Genomic DNA, 23,307 nt, shown 5'->3' on the forward strand with positions numbered 1-23,307 from the left:
TGTTCTGAACGTAGGTAGGTTTTCTACTTATGTCCCCCTTTTCCTCCCATACCTCACCTTACCCTCCTTCTTCAAGTTCTGAGCTTCTCCAGGGCCTATGAAATGAACTGGCTCTTTTCTCATAGATTCTCAACTAGAACATTTCTCCTCCTCCTGGGTGCTAAAATAGTTACCACATCTCTCAGCATCCAAGCCTCCTCTTCTCCTGCAAGATCCATTCAGTCCCCCAGTTCCACTGCTTCTTCCCCTCATGACCTCTCACACTTCCCTGCTTCCTTCCCCCTTCTCTGTATTACCACCAGCACTAATCTCAGCTGCTCCTGCCTGGGTCTGCCAAGGTCCTGCTGTAGCCTCCCACCAGCCAAGTGCCTGTGATAAAGGACAGCAGCCCCAGAAGGAGGCAGTTGGAGTCATCCTCGTTCAGTCCCAGGCTCCTTAGACCCACCTTCCTTCCCTCCTCAACCCACTTCAGCCCTCATTTTCTCTACCTCTGGTACCCTGAGGGACTCAGACCATGAGGATTTTCATGGCAGTGGGGTGGGGTGGGGGGTGGAATGTGCAATTGGGAAGCATGAGGGAGGCAGCCCCCTGGCACCGTCACTAACTTCTCCCTTAAGGAGCGGAGGTGTGGGTTCCATTTTGGCCCAGTGCAGAGGATACTGCCCTCTGGGGAGCAGTCTGGGGCTGAAAGTTCAGATTATTTTGCAGCTTTCGCAGCAAACATCCACGCAGAACACATGATGTCACCAAAGATGGCTTGATTAGCTTGTAGGGTGCTGGCAGCAAAGACACCCCATTCCCATGTCCAGCACATCTTCCCTCAGTGGGGAGACAAAAACATTCATTTCAAGGCAGCAATGGAGCTTCCAAAGGGAGTTGGCCCGGTGTCTTGTGTGTGTGTGTGTGTGTGTGTGTGTGTGTGTGTGTGTGAGAGAGAGAGAGAGAGAGAGAGACTGAGAGAGAGATCCAGAAACCAGAGATGGGCAACAAACCCCATACAGGGGCTGTGAAAGGCATTGATGAACAATCTCTGCAGCTATAACCACAGCCAGTTCAGGAAGCTTCCCCCTAGTCCAACTCAGCCCAGGCTCTTTACTGTTGACCCAGAAAGTTAAGGGGCCTCCGGCTAATATTTCTTCTGCTCCCCTAATGCCTTACTCTTTGAGAACCCAGCACTGAGCCCCAGGAATCTGCGAGGGGAATGTGAACTCTTCATGTCCACACATTTTGGCACTTCCCAAGTGGTGTGAGCGGTAAAGAATCCCCCTGCCAATGCAGAAGATGCAAGAGATGCAGGTTCAATCCCTGGGTCGATAAGATCCCCTGGAAGAGGAAATGGCAACCTGCTCCAGTATTCTTGCCTGGGAAATCCCTAGCGCAGAGGAGCATGGCCACACGTTTTCCCTTTCTCCCTTCCTTCATTCACTACTTCTTTTTTTTCCTTCGATTTCTTCCTCATTCTGCATATTCCTCTTTATCCTTTTTCTTTTCCTCGGCTTCTTCTTCTCATCTCCTTCTCGTATTAAACTAGTAACATCTAACATTTATTTATCCGTGAGGAGGGGCCAGTCCCTCATTTTGCTTAACACCTTATGGGTAGTGTGTCATTTAACAAAAATTTTTTTCTTTAAATGTTTTACAAGAGTAATCCTTGCTTGTTGTAAAAAAAAAAAAAAAGAAAGAAAGAAAGCACAGGTGGACTAAAACCAAACAAAAAACAACAACAAAAACTTAAAGTTCCCCTCCATAATCATGTCTTTGAGATGGTGGTATATCTTCTCCCAGATTTTGCTGTAAGAGCGTGTGTGCGTATGTATGTGTGCACACAGTTGTGTCTGACTCTTCACAACCCCATGGACTATAGCTCACCAAGCTCCTCTGTCCTTGGGATTCTCCAGGGAAGAATACTGGAGTGGGTTGCCATTTCCTCCTCCAGGGGACCTTCCCAACCCAGGGATCGAATCCTCATCTCTTGTGTCTCCTGCATTGCCAGTTGGATTCTTTACTATTTGCAACACCTGGGAAGCCCACTGTAAGAATGAACCCTTCCAGATCTACTAGGAGATTCTTTAGAAGTGAGGAGTCTGCAGCTGAAGCTTGGCCTTGAGTGAATCGCAGCCCTTTGGCCTTCTGTTGGGGGCTCAGTGTCCCCAGGCTGTACCTGCATCTCAGGAAGAGACCTGGCCCTGCCCATTGGTACCACACCCAGGTCAAAAGACCAGATATTCCCTCAAGAAAGCTCCAGCCTGTTCCTTTAGCCACCATCCCGAGGATCAGACCCAGATTCCTGGCGTGGCCACACACCTCCTCTGATCCCCTTGAGCCACCCTGACTTCTTGGCTTTCGCTCTTTCTGCCAAGCCCTTGGCAACAGCAGGGCTCCTGTGTTCCTTCCACCTGCACCAACAGGCGGAAAGTGCTGGCCCAGCTCCGTGTCCACGTGCTCAGCATCCTCTGCCAGGCCCAGGTGCACCATGGATCAAGTGCCCCCGGGAGGCTCCTCTTTGGGTGGCTCGGGGCTGTCTGCTCCCTGGTGTGTTACAGCCAAGTTTCCATGGCCCTGCGTGCGGGGACCAGGGGCCAGGCCTGTGGGTGTGGGCAGCCTTGGGTTCCACGTGGGTTCTGGACAGGGAAGAGCTTTCATGTGGATGCCAGCTGGACTCCGGAGCGCTGGCGGGGCCCGAAGGAGGGAGAGCTGAAGCGAGAAAAACACTCTGTGTTTGGGAGTCGATTGGTGGGAAGGAAGGACAGAGAGGCAAAGCGTTTGTCCAGGCCGAGAGGACAGAGACCAGTGGGAAATGAGAGCCTCTTCCACTGAAGAAGCGGCCTTGGCAGAGACGCGGGGAAGGAACGTCTCCCGGGTGGGGATTTTCAAGCCTGCCTTTGCAGTCTCCTTCTCGCTGAGCCTAATCAGGTCAAGCGTCCAGCTCCCGCTGCCAGACAGGGTGGCATTGTTTCAATCCCCTACTCACACCCCTTCTCCCCTCCACTGAGAACTGAGTTCTGACAAAGGAGGCCCTGATAACGGGCCTGGGAGAGCAGAGCCCAAGGTCTAGGGAGGCGGGTTACTCCCTCGGTCTCCCTCCTCCCTACCGCTGGTTATTTTTCTCCCCCGGGAACTTAAGGAGGAAAACAAGGCTGCCTCTGGAAGACCTGAAGGCTGTTTTTGTTGACATAAAGGCGCTTTCTGAGCGAACTGCTCCCTGAAAGGTCAGCCCTCATCCCAGGCAGCCTGGGACTCAGGGAGGGTTTGGGAGTGCAGGGAGAGAGGAAACCGCAGGCCACTTGGGGTCAGATGACTTCACCAGAGCCGGGAGAGGAGCTTCCTGGAGACGGGGCTCTGGGAGACTCTCGAGGCTCCTTAAAACTTAAATAAGGCTTGTTTATCTGCCTTCCAAAACACCCTGCAGCATGGCAGAGAGGCCAGAGCTGTGGGCAGGATGCAAGTGAACATGGCATCTGGGCGTGTGTATCCACTGCCTCTGGCTTCACCTCTCGGGGCCTCAGTTTGCATGAGGGCACCAAGTTGAAAAACCTTGAGGGACTTCCCTGGTGGTCCAGTGGCTAAGACTCTACGCTCCAAATGCAGGGGGTCTGGGTTTGATCCCTGGTCAGGGAACTAGATCCCACATGCCGCAGCTAAAGATCCTGCTTGCTGCAACGAAGACCCAGCACAGCCAAATAAATAAATAAAAACAAATATTAAAAAGAAGAAGAAGAAGAACCTTGAGATCCCCTCAACCCAAACATTCTAAGTGTTCAGCGAAAGTTTTCTGAGCGTACACCCTTATGCCTCGCATAAAGCTAAATCCAAGGCACCAGGTAAAGTGATCAAGAGACCTGGCTTGCCTGGGATGCTCTGTTTTAGTACTGAACACCTGGAGGCTTGGTCAGGCTAGCCCAACACCTCAAGCAGCTCATGATCTGGAAACAATAACAGTTGTATAATAGCACGTGACGAGGGGCCAAAGGAAGGACATACAAAGGCACACAACTCGGCAGAGGCACAGGCTAGCTCTTAGGACCAGAGCTGGGAAATTTTACCATGATGACACCTGTGAGCAAGTAGGAACTATGGGTGGACTTCTTTTTTTAATCAACTGTATTGAGGTATAATTTATACACAACACAATGTACATACTTCAATGTACAGTTCAACCAGTTTTAACAAATATATATTTTTAACATATATATATAACAAATATATAGCCATATGTTTATATATCCACATCTATATCCATATATATATGGGCTTCCTTGATGGCTCAGCAGGTAAAGAATCTGCCTGCAATGCAGGAGACACAGGAGACTTGGGATGGATCCCTGAATCAGGAAGATCCTCTGAGGAGGGCATGGCAACCCACTCCAGTATTCTTGCCTGGAGAATCCCATGGACAGAGAAGCCTGCTGGGCTATATCCATATAGTAAGTGTTAGTCGCTTAGCTGTGTCCAGCTCTTTTGCGACCCCATGGACTGTAGCCCGCCAGGCTCCTCTGTGGGATTCTCCAGGCAAGAATACTGGAGTGGGCAGCCATTCCCTTCTCCGGGGGGTCTTTCCAACCCAGGGATTGAACCCGAGTTCCTGCATTGCAGGCAAATTCTTTACCATCTGAGCCACAAGGGAAGCCCTATCCATATATACATCCATGTAACTGTGACACCTGTCAGACATTTACATCACTCCAGGAATTTCCCTGGTGCTCCTTTGCAGTCAATCCCATTCTTTCCATCCCATCTCAGGTAAGAATTTACCTGACTCCTAACCACAGATTAGTTTTACCTAGTCTAGAACTTTGTAAAAAAGGAGTCACTCTCTTTACTATTTTTATTTTTTGGCTGTGCTGTGCAGCATGTGGGAATCTTAGTTCCCCAACCAGGGATTGAACCTGCTTCCACTGCAGTGGAGCGCTCGGAGTCTTAACCACTGGACTGCCAGGGAAGTCCCAGGAGTCACACTCTTTAGAGTCTGACTTCTTTTGTTCAGCATCATGTTTTTGAGCTTCACTCAATGGATATACCACAATTTGTTTATCCATTTACTAACTGATGAACACTCGAGTCCTTTCTAGTTTTTTTGTTATGATGAATAATGTCATTATGAATATTACATACAAGTCTTTGTGTCTCTTGGGTAAATACCTACAAGTAGAACTGCTGGATCATTTGTTAAGTGCATGTTCCTATCTATAGAAATTCTCCCAACTTCTCCAAAGTGGTTGTACCATTTTACATTCACACCATCAACATCTGAGAGTCCCAGTTGCTACACAACCAACATTTGGTTTTGTAAGTTTAAAAATTTTTAGCCATTCTAACAATATCTCATCATAGTTTAATTTGCATTTCTCTGGTGATTAGTGAAGTTGGGTACTTTTCATGTACATCCACGTCATTCATCTATCTTATTTTGCAAAATGTCTGTTCAAGTCTTTTATCCCTTTTCAAACCAGGCTGTAAGTCTTTTAAAAATTGAATTGTAGAATTATTATATATCCTGAATGCAAATCCTTTGTCTGATACATCTATTGCAAATACTACCTCGTGGTCTGTGGTTTGCCTTTTTATTTTTTTTTTAAGGCTTATTTTGAAGAAGACAGGGCTTTAATTTTCACATTAAGAAATCTTTGCTTACCACAAGGTCATGAAAATTATCTCTCATGTTTTCTTTTAGAAGTTTTATAGATTTAGTTCCAACATTTAGCTTTGTGGTCAATATCAGATAAATTTTTGTGGAAAAATATTTGTTGAAAAGACTTTTCTTTACTTATTGTAATTCTGTGGTGTCTTTGATGAAAATCAATTGATAATATATAAGTGGCTCTATTTCTGCATTCTCTATTTGGTTCATTTAATGTATATCTTTATCTTTACACCGTTATCGCACTGTCTTGATTACTGTTACTTTAGTCTTGAAATCAAGACTACAACTTCACTCTCCTTCAAAATTCTGCTGGCTTTTTAGGTCCTTTGCCATTTATACACACATTTTTTAGCATCAGTTTGTCAATTTCTACCAAAACATCTCCTGGAATTGTGTTGGGAATGTATAGAATCTATAGAATCAGAGGGAGAATGGACATCTTAATAATATTGAGTCTTCTTATATATGAACATAATATATAATCCACTTGTAAAGATCCTATAAAATTTCTCTCAGAAATCTTTTGTAATTTTCAGCGTAAAGATCATATACATCTTTTATATATTTCACCTCTGTATTTTATGACTTTATACTATTACTGGATCATTTTTAAATTTTTATTTTTCCAATTATTTTGCTCCTAGTTACTGAAATGCAGTGACTATACATTGGCCTTCTGTGTTTTGACATTGATAAATCCAATTATTAATAATTGTTTTCATTTGATTCCTTAGGATTTTCTACACAAGCAACCATGCTGTTTATGAATAAAGATAACTTTTACATTTCTGTTTCCAGTATTTATCTTTTTATTTGAATAGAGGTGTAAGGCCTCTAACTTCACAGGCCTCAACCTCTGAACTCCTGTCTCTCAGACATTTTTTAGAGCTTGGCTTTAGTTTTTTGTTTTTTAGGGTGGAACTATGATAGGCCTTAGGCTTCCCTGGTGGCTTAGATGGTAAAGAATCTGTCTGCAATGCAGAAGACCTGGGTTCAATCCCTGCATCAGGAAGTTCCCCTGGAGAAGATCTCCAGTTATAGCCTTGCCCTCTGGTGATTTGATCCTGCTGGAACCTGAGGTGACAAATAGATGTGTTTAATTCCTTTGGGTCAGCGTTACCTCCTGACAGTTCGTAAATAGGTACGAATCTCTCTCTTTGAGACAATCTTGCATTACTCCTACATGTCAAATTCACAAATTAGATCATAGGTAACCTGTACTGGCCATATGAGGGAGATAAGCTTCTTAGTGATGGAGGCTCCATTTACTTCTTATTCCCACACGTCCCTCCCTTTCTCCTTCTGAGCTGTTCATCTTCTCAACCATCTGCTCATGCCTTTCTTATTCTGTATGTGTTTTTCCAGTTTCTATTTCTTTTTTAGATTAATTTTTATTGTGTATAGTTGCTTTACAATCTTGTGTTAGTTTCTGCTGTATAGCAAAGTGAATCAGCTATACGTACATATACATCCCCTCTCTTTTGGATTGCCTTTCCATTTAGGTCACCACAGAGCACTGAGTGGAGCTCCCTGTGCTATAGGGTAGGGTCTCAGTAGTGATCTATCTTATATATAGTAGTATATATATTTGGGCTTCCCTGGTGGCTCAGACAGTAAAGAATCCACCTGCAATGCAGAAGACCTGGGTTTGATCCCTGGGTTGGGAAGATCCCCTGGAGAAGGATATGGCAACCCACTCCAGTATTCTTCCCTGGAGAATCCCCATGGACAGAGGAGACTGGCAAGCTATAGTCGAGGGGGTTGCAAAGAGTCAGACATGACTAAGCGACTAAGCACAGCACAGTATATATAATGATATGTCAATCTCAGTCTCCCAATTCATCCAAACCCCACCTTCCATCCCCAGGGATCTATATGTCTGTTCTCTATGTCTGTGTCTCTATTTCTGTTTTGCAAATAAATTCATCTGTGTCATTTTTCTAGATTCCACATGTAAGCAATATTATATGATATTTGTTTTTCTCTTTCTGACACTTTATTCTGTATGACAGTCTCTAGGTTCTCTATTTCTTATTAAATATTTTTTCTTGGGTCATATGAATATATATATATATATATATCTTTGTGTAAATCAATTTCCATGTACTTATACAAATAAATTCATATACATATATATGATTTACATACACCTGATGGGAGATGTTTGTGCTTCTGTTAGTGAGAACATGCGTGGCATAATTTCTAAGGGATGAAGTTGGCAAAGTGAGGTTGGAGACCATCCAAAGGCAGAGAACTATTATTTACTAAGCACTGACTCTGAGTCAAGGCACTAAAATAGACCCTTTACATACAAAGTTCATTTAAACCTCATTACTACTCTATGAAGTAAGTATTCGTAATACTTATTTTTCAAAAGGAAAGCTGGAGCTCAATGAGGTAAATTTAACTTGCCCCAAGATGCAGCTGGCAATCAACAGAGCAAGGATTCAAAGCAACATCTCTCTGGCTCAAATCTGGGTTCTTTTCAGTATACAATACTTTCTCCCTAGAAAGATGTCTCAAAGACTTCCCTGGTAGCTCAGTGGTAAAGAATCCACCTGCCAATGCAGGAGACACAGATTCAATCCCTGATCCAGAAAAATCTCACATGCCCCTGGAGCAGCTAAGCCTGTGTGCCACAAATTCTGAGCCTGCGCTCTAGCGCCTGGGAGCCGCAACTACTGAGCCTACATGCTGCAGCTTCTGAAGCCCTCGCACCCTAGAGCCTGTGCTCCGCAACTAGAGAAGCCACCGCGAGGAGAGGTCCATGCACCGCAGCTAGTCAGTAGCCCCCACTCTCTGCAACTAGAGAAAAGCCCACATAGCAACAAAGACCCAGCACAGCCAAAAATATAAATAAATAATTATTTAATTTAGAAAGATGTCTTAAGTGATAAAAGGGCATATATGGTTCCCTGACCCCTGGGGATGAAATGAAGGGAAGAAGATGTACAGGGAATAGACCTGTGGTCCAGCATTGTCCTGATGGAATTGGTCAGAATTTAGGGGTCCTCTCTAATAATCTCCAACTGGAACCTGAGTGATCTTTGAGGGTTTGTGATCAGACACAGGAGAGCAAGGAGGGTGGGAGAACTTAGCTGAAGAAATCAGAGATTTAAGTAATGGAAAACTGCAGAAAAGGAATCATAGGACTCACAAGGAAATGGGTCCAAAATCTAAGAGGAGAAGGGGTTGAGGATGAGATCAGAAGGAGAACAGAACCTTGGGTGACCAAAAGGTCATCCGATACTGAAATTTACAGGAATCCACGGGGGCAGGATTAATGGAGCAGGCAGACAGCCTTCCCAGAAGTCACTCACACGTGGACAGACAGGAACTGGTTGAGTGCAACCAGTCTTTCCTGGTCTCGGCAAGGGTGCCAGCATCATTTATAATTAAGATGAAACAAGAGGTCTAGTTAGAAATGTTAGCATGTTATGAAAGTCTAAGGAAATGAAGCACAGTGTCCTGATGAGTGCAAGAAGAAGGGAAGGGGTTCGAGAGTTTGAAAAAGAGAAGAAACTAAAGTAAGAATATCTCAGATATTCTGCTGTTCTGGTCAAGGGAGCCTGAACTGGGAGGTTCGAACATGGGGTGGCTAGAAAGCTGTATTCTGATGAGTCCTGGTGATTTGCTAAGCTCTTTCCAGTCTCCCTCTCCTGGAGAGGATGAGATGGTTGGAGGGCATTACTGACTCAATGGACATGAGTTTGAGCAAACTCTGGGAGATGGTAAAGGACAGGGAAGCCTGGCATGCTGCAGTCCATGGGGTCACAAATAGTCGGACACGACTAAGCGACCGAACAAAAGCCCCAGTCTCAATTAAATGTAAATACTTCTCACTTTGGAAAGGCAGCCTAACATCTTTACTTTTTCATATTTTAAATTAAAAATAATTGCTTAACACATGCAGAAGATCCAAAAGGTGCAAAAGAATAAACAGAAACATAGGTCTCCCAGCTACCTCTGTCACCCCCTTCCCCAGCCCTCTTTTCAGAGGAACTCCTATTATCAGACTTCTTTGGATCCTTCCAAAGAGATCTGTAGTGTTTAAAAACTGCTATGTAAATATTGACATTTTTCATACAAACAATAGCACACTGTACCTGTTTTTTTGAACTTTGCTTTTGACAAATTTTAACTTTTTGAATTTTTTTAAAAAAGTTATTCCTTTGTTGCAGCATGTGGGATCTAGTCCCTGACCAGGGATTGAATCCAGGCCCTCTGCAATGGGAGTGTGGAGTCTTAGCCACTGGACTACCAGGGAAGTCCCTGGAAATTATCCCTTACCAGTTCATAGAGAACTGCCTTATTACTTCTTAAGCGCCACATAATTTTCTATCTTCTAGATGTATCATAATTTAACTAGTTTCCTACTGCATACTGGGCAGTAAATATCCTTGAATATACTTCACTCTGTGTGTGTGCGTATATGTGTGTGTGTGTGTCTGATATGTATGTCTGGTGTGTGTGTGAGGGAATGGGGAGGACCTAGGAGTGGAGGTGCAAGATCAAAGGATATGTAGGTTTTGAAATGCAGAGAATGTTTGCTCCCTTCTTGAGATACATGCTGGCTGCTCACTTGTGAAGCCATCTGACTGATGGAAGAAAACAGATCAGAGAAAACAGATACCATTATATTAATCCATGCCCTTTGTTTCAGCTCTTCCAACAATCCTGTGAGGTGTGGAGGCAAGTAGTTCCTATATTTTGTCCAAGAAAGTGGAGCTCAGCAAGGTGCCAGCAATCCCATAGTAACCCAGTAACTTCAGACCAGTCTCTCAGGTACCCTAGCACTGGGAAAGGTTGCAAGTCTCTGGAGAAAGGATAGAGATACTAGGGCTTTAGAACTATGCATCCTTGATGATAAATTACCTAAATCAGCTTTCTGGTCCAAACTGGTCTTAGGCATGGGCGGGGGTCATCTGCGGAGTCCAGCTCAGCTTGAGCAAAGCTAAGAGAGCACACTGGACCTGCTCCCACCCCACCAGGTTCTGTGATATCTTGGGGTCCTGAGATGACCTCAAGGCTGGGCCACCCCCAAATACAGGGTTCCCCAGATTCTAGAGCATTTAGGTGTCTTTTGAGTGCCAAAACACCCACATCCAAATGCAAGAGGACTTTTTTTTTTTAATTTTTATTGGAGTATAGTTGCTTTACAATGCTGTGTTGGTTTCCACTCTACAGCAAAGTGAATCAGCTGTAGGTATACATATATCCCCTCTTTTTTGGATGAGGACTTTTGTTCTGAAACGGGGTCTTAGGAAGCCTGCCCTCGCCAGGAGAACCCCTCCTCTGCAGTGTGGGAAGATGAGTTACAGACAAGATGCGGCTCATCGCTTTGGGACACGTGGTTTGCTTTGGAACCACCACAGGAATAATCAGGCTTTTAATGGGCAGCCCCATTTCACTTCCGTGTTCCTAGGGAGCTTCTGTCTCTTCCCTGGCTTAAAGCCCTTTCCCTCTTAGCTTTCCAGATTTTGAGGTGTCTCCCCACGTCAACCCCTTGCCTGGAACTGGGGGGGGGTCTGAAGGCACCCCCAAGCCCAGAGAGTGGCTCCCCTAGACACTGTCAGAACTCATTTACACATTTCTCGCTCAGAAATTTCTAGTTGCCTGGGCACACTGCTTTTAGACACTGTTTCTGTCTTCTCTGACTGGCCGGGTTGGTCCTAAAATTTTCAGGGTATTTCCCCGTGGAATTCCAGGTTCTAAGGAAGGGCCTCGGGGCTGCCAAGGAAAGCCTCTTAAACTACAGACTTCCCCACACCCCTTTTTAAAAACTTGTGAACTATACCATACGTTCAGACAAGTACAAAAACATACACGTACAGCTTAAAACTAAAATTAAAACCAACACTCATGGAACCTGCAGCAGGCAAAGACATACAATATTGCCAGTGCTCCAGAAGCACCCCCTTTGGGCCCCCCCCTTATCTACATCATGTGTGGAAATTCAAGTAAGCACTTTCCTCCTAAACAAGCCTGAGAAACACTGAGATGTTGTTTTTCCAGAATGCCCCTCCCCCCATACTCACAGCATCCAATCACTCTCGGTCTTCTTGCGAGATGTTGACGCTCCAGAACTTGGCTCTTCTCCGACCCTGCCTCCTAGTCCACTGATGGGGTAGGAAGAAGTGTTTGTAGGTAAGAAAAAAAAAAAAGCTTCACAAATAGAATGTAAGCTGAGGGAGAGGTGGTTTTCTATGGTAAATCTTCCCTTTGCATTTTTTTTTTTTTTTTTGCAAAGTATTTCTGATTGATTTATTTGTTTTTGGCCACTATGGAAGACTTTGACAGTTTTTTTCCCCTTTATCCTGTGTCTTTTCTCTCCCTTTCCTTCCCTCGTTTGTCGTCATATGTCATCACTGACCATCAGCCATCAGGAGCACAACACAACATCCACTCTCATAGATGGAAATAATTTTAGAGTGCAAACCACACATAGGTCACTAATTACAGATGCAGTGACTGGTCACAGAATCCAGTTCTGGCCATCATTTTTAGTTAGAGTTCCTGAAGGACAGGGACATTCAATAAATATTTTTAAATGAATGAAATTTTCCTGAGTTGCTGTATCATTCGGGATGCACTCAGAAGCAGAAATCACACTGGTTATTCAGATAGAATTTAATATAAGGAAGTGTAGACTGGTATAAAGTGGTCCATCAGAGAAAAGGCAAGGAGGGAACCCAAAGGTGTCACGAGGCAGCAACTTCAGAAAGCAGGGCTGGTAGAACAAAGGATTGAGACTGAATTACTGAAACTCAGAAACTTAGGGGAAGGGCCCATGAGGCTGAAACTCAGATGTCTGAAGAGAGGGCAGGGGGCTCGACTCAGCCGACCTGGTATCTCCGAGCTCAGAGAAAAGGATCAAGACCTGTGAGAAGGGTCACCAGTTATCTGGTACCAGTGTTTCCAACAGGAGAGGGGAGGGGAATGCAATCAGGCTGTTTCTGTGTTGGACAAACTTTGAACTGGATTCAGCTGCTGTTACTGGTGAAGGAGGGAGATTCAAGAACCAAAGCTCACAGGAAGCAGATGGGGAGGAGAGTCTTTTCTCCTTCTCCAGACTTCCATCTCTGTCTAGTGGCCCCTCTCTCTGGGCAGAGTATAACTGGAAGTCAGCTGAGGAAGGGAGTCCTGGCATTACACAGCAGGCGTTGAGCAGAGTGCAGAGTTTGAAACAAAAAGACAACAGCTTAATAACTGACCCAGTAGGTCTGACAGGTAGCTCAGAACCGACTCCCCTGAGACCACTGTGTGATGATTTAGTCACTCAGTCGTTTTGGACTCTTTGCGACCCCATGGACTGTAGCCTGCTAGGTTCCTCTGTCCATGGGATTTCCCAGGCAACAATGCTGGAGTGGGTTGCCATTCCTTTCTCCAGAGGATCTTCCCAACCCAAGGATCGAATCTGGGCCTCCTGTATTGCAGTCTCTTCCCCTCTCCCCCACCCCATTCTCTCTCCCTCTTTTTCTTCCTCTCTTCCCAGAAAAAAAAGGTGTTTTGTTCATTAATGTGCAGGAAAATTGTGGGGGAAACTGCTTTGCAGAGAGAGGGTGTGGCTCTATTCAGGGATTATGACATTGAGATAAGGCTCTGAGTCTCTGCTGTCTTATGATGGCTTCTTTCCTAGGCAGGATCTTCTTGCATTTTCAGGCAAATGGCCCCAGCCACTCCAGGCTCTTCAGTCTTCTGACCTTGCTACCCCGTAAAGAGAAAGTGCCTCTTTTCTCATATGTCCAGCAAAAGTCTGGGTGCTGATGCTGTTTGGTGAATAAGTCCTGCTTAGGTAACATGTCCATTCCTGCAGAGGGTGTGTCCAGAGTAGTAGTATTCTCACTGGTCACACCTGAGTCACTGGTCCACTCTGGGGGAACATGGGTGGTGTGGTCAACCCTATTTGAACCACATGGAGTGATTAAAGGTGTTTATCCAAAGGAAAATAGGGGTGTTGTTACCTGAACAAGAGGCAGTGGATGCTCGGTAAACTAACACAAAAGCTATGTGCTCTAGGCAGCAGGGGTGCTGAATTTGCAGGTTGAAGCCTGCAGAGACCAGCAGGAAAGGAATCCTGGGAGAAAGAGATGGTAAAGCATCAGCCTTGGAGGTGGGCTGGAGACAGTTTATCTAGCAGCTTGGGCCTCCATGATGGCTCATGAGGCCCCATGATGTCCAAGGAGGAGAAGGCCTCTTGCCCTCTGTATTCTTTTTAAAATAACATTTTCATCATCATCATCATCACCACCATTATTTGTCTTTTAAGTTTTTATTAGCAAAGATTTTCTATTACTCAGCTGTAAAAAAGAAAGAAATAATGCCATTTGCAGCAACATGGATGGACCTAGAGATTATCATACCCAAGTAAAGTAAGTCAGACAGAGAAAGACAAATATCATATGATATTGCTCATATATGGAATCCAAAAACATGATACAGATGAACTTATTTACAAAACACAAATAGACTCATAGACATAGAAAGCAAACTCATGGTTCCCGGAAGGGAACTGGCATAGGGGGAGGCATAAATTAGGAGTCTGAGGTTAAAATATGCACATTGCTATATATAAAATAGGTAATCAACAAGGACCTACTGTGCAGCATGGGGAACTATACTGAATATCTTATACTAACCTATAATGGAAAAGAATCTTTAAAAAGGTTTATATGCGTGTATAATTTTAACTGAATCACTTTTCTGTATACCTGAAACTAATGCAACATTGGAAATCAACACTATTTCAAGAAAAAATTTTTAAAAATTAAAAAAAGAGAAAATTTCCAACATACACAAAGGTAAAGTAACTGAATAGTGAACTCCATGTTCCCATCGCCCAGTTTTCCAACTATCAAGTGTTTTCCCTATAGTGTTTGATTTGTCATATCCCATGGAGTATTTTAAAAACTTATTTATTTATTTGTTTGGCTGCTCCAGGTCTTAGTTGCAGCACACAACATCTTCAGTCTTCATTGGGACATAAGACTCTTTGTTGCAGCATGTGGGATCCAGTTCCCCAACCAGGGATCGAACCCAGGCCCCTGCATTGGGAGCACGGGGTCTTAGCTACTGGACCAAACGGAAGGCCCTCACATGAAGTATTTTAAAGCAAATCCCGGACATCAGATCATTTTACCTCTAAACATTTCAGATGTGTACCCCTGAAGAAAACCATAATCACAATATATTATCACAAGTAATAATTTCTTAAATGGTCTAATCATAAATCTGTGTTCAAATTTCTATGAGTTTTTTCAAAAATGTCTTTATAAGTTAGTTAGTTTGAATTAAAATCTGAACTCCACATATTGCATTTGGTTGGTACATCTCTTGAGTTTCTCTTTTCATTACACTTTGACTTGAAGATGAATTTTAAGTCTTTAAATCTGTAACATTCCCTCTTTGCTTTACTTTTCTTCAGCAATTTGTTGAAGAAGCTGAGTCATTCTGGCTTTGACTGGCCCAACATCTCGAGATGATGCAGATGATATTAACGTGTGTCTTTAGAGCTATTGTGTATAATGTGGAAGATGGACCTAAAGGCTTGATTTTAATAAGGGTCAATTTTTTTCCTTTTCTTTCTTCCTTTCTCTTTCTCTCTCTCTTTTTTTTTTTTTTGGCAAGTTTGCTTAATAGGTAGAACTATGTACTTTCTATCTCATATCAGGAAGTATGTAATGTCTGATTCTCTTAAAGGGAATAATTTCTTTTATTAAATTTTTATTGGAGTATAGTTGATTTACAATGTTGTATTAGTTTCAAGTGTACAGCACAGTGCATCAGTTGAACATATATTAAAGGGAATAATTTCAATGCATCTTTATGAAAGATTTTGCTGTAGACTTTTTGGGGTAGATACTATATTTTAGGCATAAAAGTTCCCTTTTATTCCTAGTTTGAAAAGATTTCTTAAGTCAGAAATGGATGCTTAATTTACTAAATGCTTTCTTTGCATCTGTTTATCTATGTTCTTTTCTGGTTTGGTAACAAGATTTTCTTTCCTCCTAGGATAAGTTGGGGAATTCTCCCTATTTTTTTCTGTTCTCTGTAAGAGTTTGTGTTGGATTAAAATTGCATGTTCTTGGAATGTTTTCATTGAATTTGCCTGTAAGTCTTTCTGTGTGGGCTGAGTGTTTTCTTTGGGGGGGTATTTTAAACCACTGATTAAATTTCTTTAATGGTTTCTGAATATTCAGGCTTTTGACTTCATAAGTCAGTTTTGATGAGTTGCACTTTTCTATGAATTTGTTTGTTCCATCTAAGTTTTCAAACTTATTGATATCAAATGTTCATATTTCCTTTTTATGTCACCTTCTTCATTCCTAATATTCTTTATGTCTTCTTCCATTTTCCTTGGTCAATATTGCCTAGGGTTTATCAATTTAATTAGTCTTTTAAAAGATCTTCACTATTCAACTGTCTTTTTGCCATTTCATTACTTATTGCCCTTTATTATTTCTTTCTTTCAGGTGGCGAAAGTGATAAAGAATCCACCTGCCAATGAAGGAGACACAAGAGATGCGGGTTCAATCCCTAGGTTGGGAAGATCCCCTGGAGGAAGAAATGGCAACCCACTCCAGTATTCTTGCCTGGAGAATCCCATGGGCAGAGGAGCCTGGCTGGCTATAGTCCATGGGGTTGCAAAGAGTTGGACACAACTGAGCACATAGCACATTCTTTATATGTATTTCTGTGTACTTCTTCAAACTTTTTAAATTGGACACCTGACTCGTTAATTTTAGCCTGTCTTTTTTCTATTTTTAGTATATGTTTAAGACAATTCATTTTCTCCCCAAGTATGCCTCAGCTACACTCCTCAACTTCTGAGACCTAGTCTTTTCCTTATAAAATAATTTTAAAATAGTTTCTTTATTTCAGCCCAATCTTTATTATAACTTCTTTTTTTGATTCATGTTTTGGAAGTGAATTTCTACTTTTTATGATTTTTTTAAAAAATGAGTGTCAATTTACATTCAGTGAAAAGCACAGGCCATGTATATATAAATTTTACCAAATGCATGAATCTGTATGGATCACACATCTATCAATATATAGACCATGGCCACAACAGCAGAAAATTGCCTTATGCTTTTCGCATCTTCCGTGTTCCTCCTCTATGCAACGTAAGGCAGCAACTCTTCTCATCTTTAGCATCATACAGCAGCTTTACCTCTTCTAAAATTTACCATAAATGGAATCACACTGTATGGATTTTTTTATGTCTAGCTTTTTTCTTCAATGTAGCTTTTTTTTAGTGTTCCTATGATGTTGCTTGTAGTTTTTTGTTTTGCTCTCCTTTCCTTCGCATCTTAATCCTCATCCCATGCCCTCTCCCTACTCCTGCTTTTGAGTGGTTCCTATTCCCTTGCACGAAAATACCACAATTTATTTATCCATTCCCCTGTCGATGGATATCTGGGCTGTTTCTAGTTTTCAGCAATTATGATGAAGGCTGCTATGAGTGTTTTTGTGTAAGTCTTTTTGTGGAATATGTTTTTATTTCTCTTGGGTACATATCTAGGCACGGAGGTGTTGAGTCATAGACTAAGTGCTTGTTTGCCCTTACAGGAAACTGCCAGTTTCCCAGAGATGTTCTTCCATGTTCACACTCCCACCAGGAACACTCTCACTAACACTGGATGCTTTAAGCCTTTTTATTTTTTTAACTTTATTTATTAATTTATGTGTTTGGTGGCACTGTCTTCGTTGCTGCATGTAGGCTTTCTCTGGTTGTAGCGGGCGGGGGCTACTCTTTGCTGTGGTGCTTGGGCTTCTCATTGCAGTGGCTTCTCTTTTTGCCGGACACAGGCTCTAGGGTGCCAGTGCTCAGTAGTTGTGGCACACAGACTTAGTTGCAATGCAGCATGTGGAATCTTCCCAGACCAGGGATTGAACCCATGTCTCCCGCATTGGCAGGCGGATTCTTATCCACTGTACCACCAGGGAAGTCCCAGGCTTTTTAATTTTAATTATTTTAGTGAGCAAGGTGTGTTATTCTAGTTGTTTTTTTTCTAATCAGTTTTACTGATGTATGATTTACATACAATAAAATGCATACATTTTTAAGTATATAATTTGATGAGTTTTGGCAAATGTCTACAACTGTATCACCACCAACCCTAATTAAGATATACAATATTTCCATCACCTCACAAAATTCCTTCATGCTCCTTTTCAGCCAACTACACTCTGTTTCTGCTCCAGATAACACTACACTGATTCCTGTAGCCTGCCAGGCTCCTCTGTGGACTTCTCCAGGGAAAAATACTGGAGTGGGTAGCCATTCCCTTCTCCAGGGGATCTTCCCCACCCAGGGGTCTAACCAGGGTCTCCTGATTTGCAGGCAGATCCTTTACCATCTGAGCCACCAGGGAAGCCCCAAGCTTATTCCTACCACTTTTGATTTGTTTTGCCAATTCTAGAATTTCATATAAATGGACTCATACACGAGATATTCTCCCTCTCTTTTTTGGTATGGCTTCTTTCACCCAACATAATTGTTTTCTTTTTCTATTGCTGAATGGTATTCCATTGTATGGATGAACCACAACTTGTTTATCCAGTCTCCTGAGAGTGGATATTTGGTTTGTTTTTACTTTTTGCCCTCATGAATAAACCCTTCTATGAATGTTCTTGTGTAAATGTTTTTTGGATATATGTTTTTATTTCTCTTGGATAAATTCCTAAGAGTGGAATGACTGCACCATACAATAGGTATATGTTTAACTTTTAAGGAACTACCAAACTGTATTTCAAAGAGATTGTATCATTTTACATTGCCATCCTAACACTTGACATGGTCTGTCTTTTTAATTTTAGCTATTCTAACAGGCATGTAGTGGTATCTCATGGTGGTTTTACTTTGTTTTTTCCTAATCACTAATCATGTTGATCATCTTTTCATGCACTAATGTCTTTTGTGAAGTGTCTGTTCAAGCATTTCACCTATTTTTGTGGGTTGTTCATCTTCTTGTTACTGAGTTACAAGAGATATACATATATTTATAAATTATTTGTCAAATATTTTTTTCCAATGTGTAACATGCCTTATTATTTACTTAACTGGCTCTCTTAAAGTGAGATTTTAATTTTATGAAACCTGCTTTATTATATTTTTCTTTTACGGTTAACATAATTCTTTGGCACTCCAAGATCATGAAGGTTATTTTCCTACATTTTATTCTAGAAGCTCTATAATTTTAGTTTTGATCTTTAGATCGTGATCCTCTTGAATTAATTTTTGAGTATAATATGAAGTAGGGGTGAAGATAGATATTTTTTCCATTTAGATATTCAATTGTTCCAGTACCATTGTTAAAGAATCTTTCTTTTTCTCATTGGATTCTTTTGCAAAAAAGGAAAACAACTCAGTTGACCATTTAATATTGAACTTTTTTCTCACTACTCTTGTTCCATTTGTCTGTCTATCTTTGTGCCAATACCATACTGTTTTGATTACTATATGTTCATAGTAACTACTGAAATCAGGCAATGTGAGCCCTCCAAATTAGCCTTTTTTTCCAATAATTTTTTCTCTTCTTTTCTGCTATGCTATGCATTTATATTTCCTTGTATCTTTTAGCATCAGCTGCTAATTTGTTTGGGATTGTATTGACTGTATATCAATTTGGGGAGAATGTATGATACTGAGTCTTCCAATCTGTGAACATGTAATCTCTACATTTATTCTGGTCTTTTAAAATTTCTGCGAGAAACATTTTATAATTTTATATGTAGAGATTTTATACATATTTTGTTAAATTTATTCCCAAATATTTTGTGTTCTTTGATGCTCTCATAAGAGAATTTCTTAAATATCACTTTTCAATTTTTTGTAACTAGTCTATAGAGATACAACTGATTTAACTGTACAAAAAAGATCTTCATGACCCAGATAATCATGATGGTGTGATCACTTACCTAGAGCCAGACATCCTGGAATGTGAAGTCAAGTGGGCCTTAGGAAGCATCACTACAAACAAAGCTAGTGGAGGTGATGGAATTCCAGTTGAGCTATTTCAAATCCTGAAAGATGACGCTGTGAAAGTGCTGCACTCAATATGCCAGCAAATCTGGAAAACTCAGCAGTGGCCACAGGACTGGAAAAGGTCAGTTTTCATTCCAATCCCAAAGAAAGGCAATGCCAAAGAATGCTCAAACTACCTCACAATTGCACTCATCTCACATGCTAGTAAAGTAATGCTCAAAATTCTCCACGCCAGGCTTCAGCAATATGTGAACTGTGAAATTCCAGATGTTCAAGCTGGTTTTAGAAAAGGCAGAGGAACCAGAGATCAAATTGCCAACATCTGCTGGATCATCGAAAAAGCAAGAGAGTTCCAGAAAAACATCTATTTCTGCTTTATTGACTATGCCAAAGCCTTTGACTGTGTGGATCACAATAAACTGTGGAAAATTCTGAAAGAGATGGGAATACCAGACCATCTGACCTGTCTCTTGAGAAACCTGTATGCAGGTCAGGAAGCAACAGTTAGAACTGGACATGGAACAACAGACTGGTTCCAAATAGGAAAAGGAGTACGTCAAGGCTGTATATTGTCACCCTGCTTATTTAACTTATATGCAGAGTACATCATGAGAAACGCTGGGCTGGAAGAAACACAAGCTGGAATCAAGATTGCCGGGAGAAATATCAATAACCTCAGATATACAGATGACACCACCCTTACGGCAGAAAGTGAAGAACAACTAAAGAGCCTCTTGATGAAAGTGAAAGTGGAGAGTGAAAAAGTTGGCTCAAAGCTCAACGTTCAGAAAACTAAGATCATGGCATCTGGTCCCATCACTTCATGGGAAACAGTGGAAACAGTGTCAGACTTTATTTTGGGGGGCTCCAAAATCACTGCTGATGGTGATTGCAGCCATGAAATTAAAAGACGCTTACTCCTTGGAAGGAAGGTTATGACCAACCTAGATAGCATATTGAAAAGCAGAGACGTTACTCTGCCAACAAAGGTCTGTCTAGTCAAGGCTATGGTTTTTCCAGTAGTCATGTATGGATGTGAGAGTTGGATGGTGAAGAAAGCTGAGCGCCGAAGAATTGACGCTTTTGAACTGTGGTGTTTGAGAAGACTCTTGAGAGTCCCTTGGACTGCACGGAGATCCAACCAGTCCATCCTAAAGGAGATCAGTCCTGGGTGTTCATTGGAAGGACTGATGTTGAAGCTGAAACTCCAATACTTTGGCCACCTCATGTGAAGAGTTGACTCATTGGAAAAGACCCTAATGCTGGGAAGGATTGGGGGCAGGAGGAGAAGGGGATGACAGAGGATGAAATGGCTGGATGGCATCACCAACTCGATGGACATGGGTTTGGGTAGACTCTGGGAGTTGGTGATGGACAGGGAGGCCTGGCATGCTGCGATTCTTGGGGTCGCAAAGAGTCGGACACGACTGAGTGACTGAACTGAGCTGATTGGTCTTGTATACTGTGCCCTGATAAGCTTGTTCTTTTAGTAAAAGTAAAGTTTTTTTGTAAATTCCTTAGGCATTTCTAGAGATAGCATTGTTATGCTTATACACAGAGACAATTTTGCTTCTTTTCTAAACTTTATATTTCCTTTGCTTATCTTACTTCACTGACTAGGACATTCAGTTAAATGTTGAATGCAAGTGGTGAAGGTCTACACTCTTGTCTTGTTTATGATTTTAGAGAGGAAGCATTTGGTCTTCAACCTTTATGTATGTTGTTAGTTGAAGGATTTCCATAAGACTTAATCAAAGTTTGAAGTTTCCTTTGAGTCCTATTCTGCCAAGGGTTTTAATTTTAAATTGTTTTTGGATTTCAACAATTGTTTTTGCACCCACTGAGATGATCAAATGACTTTTCCCCCTTTATTCTGTATATATTAGTAGATTTTCAAATGTTGAACTTATTAACATTACTGTGATAAACCCCACTTAGTCATGATAAATTATCTTCTTTATATATGGCTAGATTTGCTTTTCAAATACTTCTAGTTCAATTTAAAATTTTTTGCATTTAAATTCATTAAATAAATGAGAATTATTGGTCTGTGATTTCATCTCTTTTTACAATATCTTATTGCTTCCTTCCTCTTTTGAAAAAGTCTGTGTAAGATAGATATTTATTCCTTAAATGTTTGAAATAAATACAGAAGAAACCATCTGAGCCCAGAGTTTTCTTTAGAGAAAATTTTAAACTATGAATCCAATTTTTAAAATATATATAGTGCTATGGACATTTTTTTATTATTTTATATAAGTTTCTATGGTTTTTGTCTTTCAAAGGATTCTTCCATTTCACCTGGACTGTTGAATTTAGTGGTATAACCATGCTAAAAATATTCCTTTATTATCCTTCACTATCTGTAGGATCCATAGTATAGCCCCTCTTTCATTCTTAAAACTCTTCATCAGTTTAACTAAGAGTTTATCAATTTTATTTATATTTCAAAGAACCAACTTTTGACCATGTTGATTTTCCTTATTGCTTGTTTCCTATTTTATTGATTTTGACTTTAATCTTCATTGTTTTCCTGAAATGTCCTGTGCTTTTACATTTCTTTTCTAGCCTCTTAAGCCAGAGACATAAATCAATGATTTAAAAAGCTTTTCTTCTATCTTAATATAGTCATTTAAAGTTCTGAATTTCCTTCAAAGCACTGCTTTATCTGCATCCAACAAATGTTGGTATGTTTGTGATTATAATATCAGTTCAGGATGAATATTCACCAGTGGTTGGCTGCAGTGTTCTCATGTCGTTGGGTCCAATTAGTGGATGAAAAGTGAAAATGAAGTCACTTAGTCATGCCCAACTCTTTGCAACCCCATGGACTATACAGTCCATGGAATTCTCCAGGCCAGAATACTGGAGTGGGTAACCTTTCCCTTCTCCAAGGGAGCTTCCCAATCCAGGAATCGAGCCAAAGTCTCCTGCATTGCAGGTGGATTCCTCACCAACTAAGCTGTGAGTAGCATCATTCAAATCTTCTATATTCTTACTGCTTTTCTGCTTATTCTTTTAAGGAACGTTAAAAGAGTTAAGAATAAGAGTAAAAGCTTATTCTTTTAGACTTTGGTGCTGTGGCTCTAAAGTGAGCTTACAGTCAACCTACAGATGCCCATGGATTATTGCCATGTGTATTCCAACCAACCACTCAGGGGGAACTCTGTGCAGATTTCTAGGGCTCCTTCTCTGCTCAGCTACTTCCTGCCCAGTACTCCTGCCTGGTACTCAACTCTAAGCTGCCTTGACAACCCCAAACCCCGACCTCTGTTTCTTCCATCTTATGGGACCACTGCTGTCTGTTTGGGCCTTCTCTGAGGGGTGGCTTGGAAAACGTTCTGGGCAGGAAGCCTCAGTGAATCTGCAGCTCACCCTCCTGTACTGAGCATAGTACGTGCAAGTAAGTGCTAGCAGTACAAACAGCTAGCAGCAGTTTGTAAATGTTGAATGAGTGAACAAATTCAGTGGGATGCCCACTCTGCCGATTCAGTTTCTAAATGTTTCTATGTCTGGAAGAAGGTTGCTCTGTGAAGCTGAAGTAAGAACAAGATGGATGATGGGAAGCAAGGAAGTTCCAGATTATAAACTTTGGGGTCAGGCTTTCTGGGGGCATTTAGGGGTTTTGACAGTTTAGAAAAAGAAGCAACTGTCAGGTTATAAATCTGGATACAAT

General features: G+C 41.7%; 1 long non-coding RNA gene across 1 annotated transcript in view; it reads left to right on the plus strand.

The window, feature by feature from the left end:
• Positions 1-18,286, plus strand: part of LOC145509158 (uncharacterized) — a 29,820-nt gene extending 11,534 nt beyond the window's left edge. Inside the window, exon 4 of the long non-coding RNA XR_014055884.1 lies at positions 16,114-18,286. This is a non-coding gene — a long non-coding RNA (uncharacterized LOC145509158). The remainder of the gene's footprint in view (positions 1-16,113) is intronic.
• The last annotated feature ends 5,021 nt before the right edge of the window (positions 18,287-23,307 follow it).

Source organism: Giraffa tippelskirchi, chromosome 1, assembly GCF_054371585.1.
Source record: "Giraffa tippelskirchi isolate mGirTip1 chromosome 1, T2T-mGirTip1v1.2.pri, whole genome shotgun sequence".
Taxonomy (NCBI): Eukaryota; Metazoa; Chordata; class Mammalia; order Artiodactyla; family Giraffidae; genus Giraffa; species Giraffa tippelskirchi.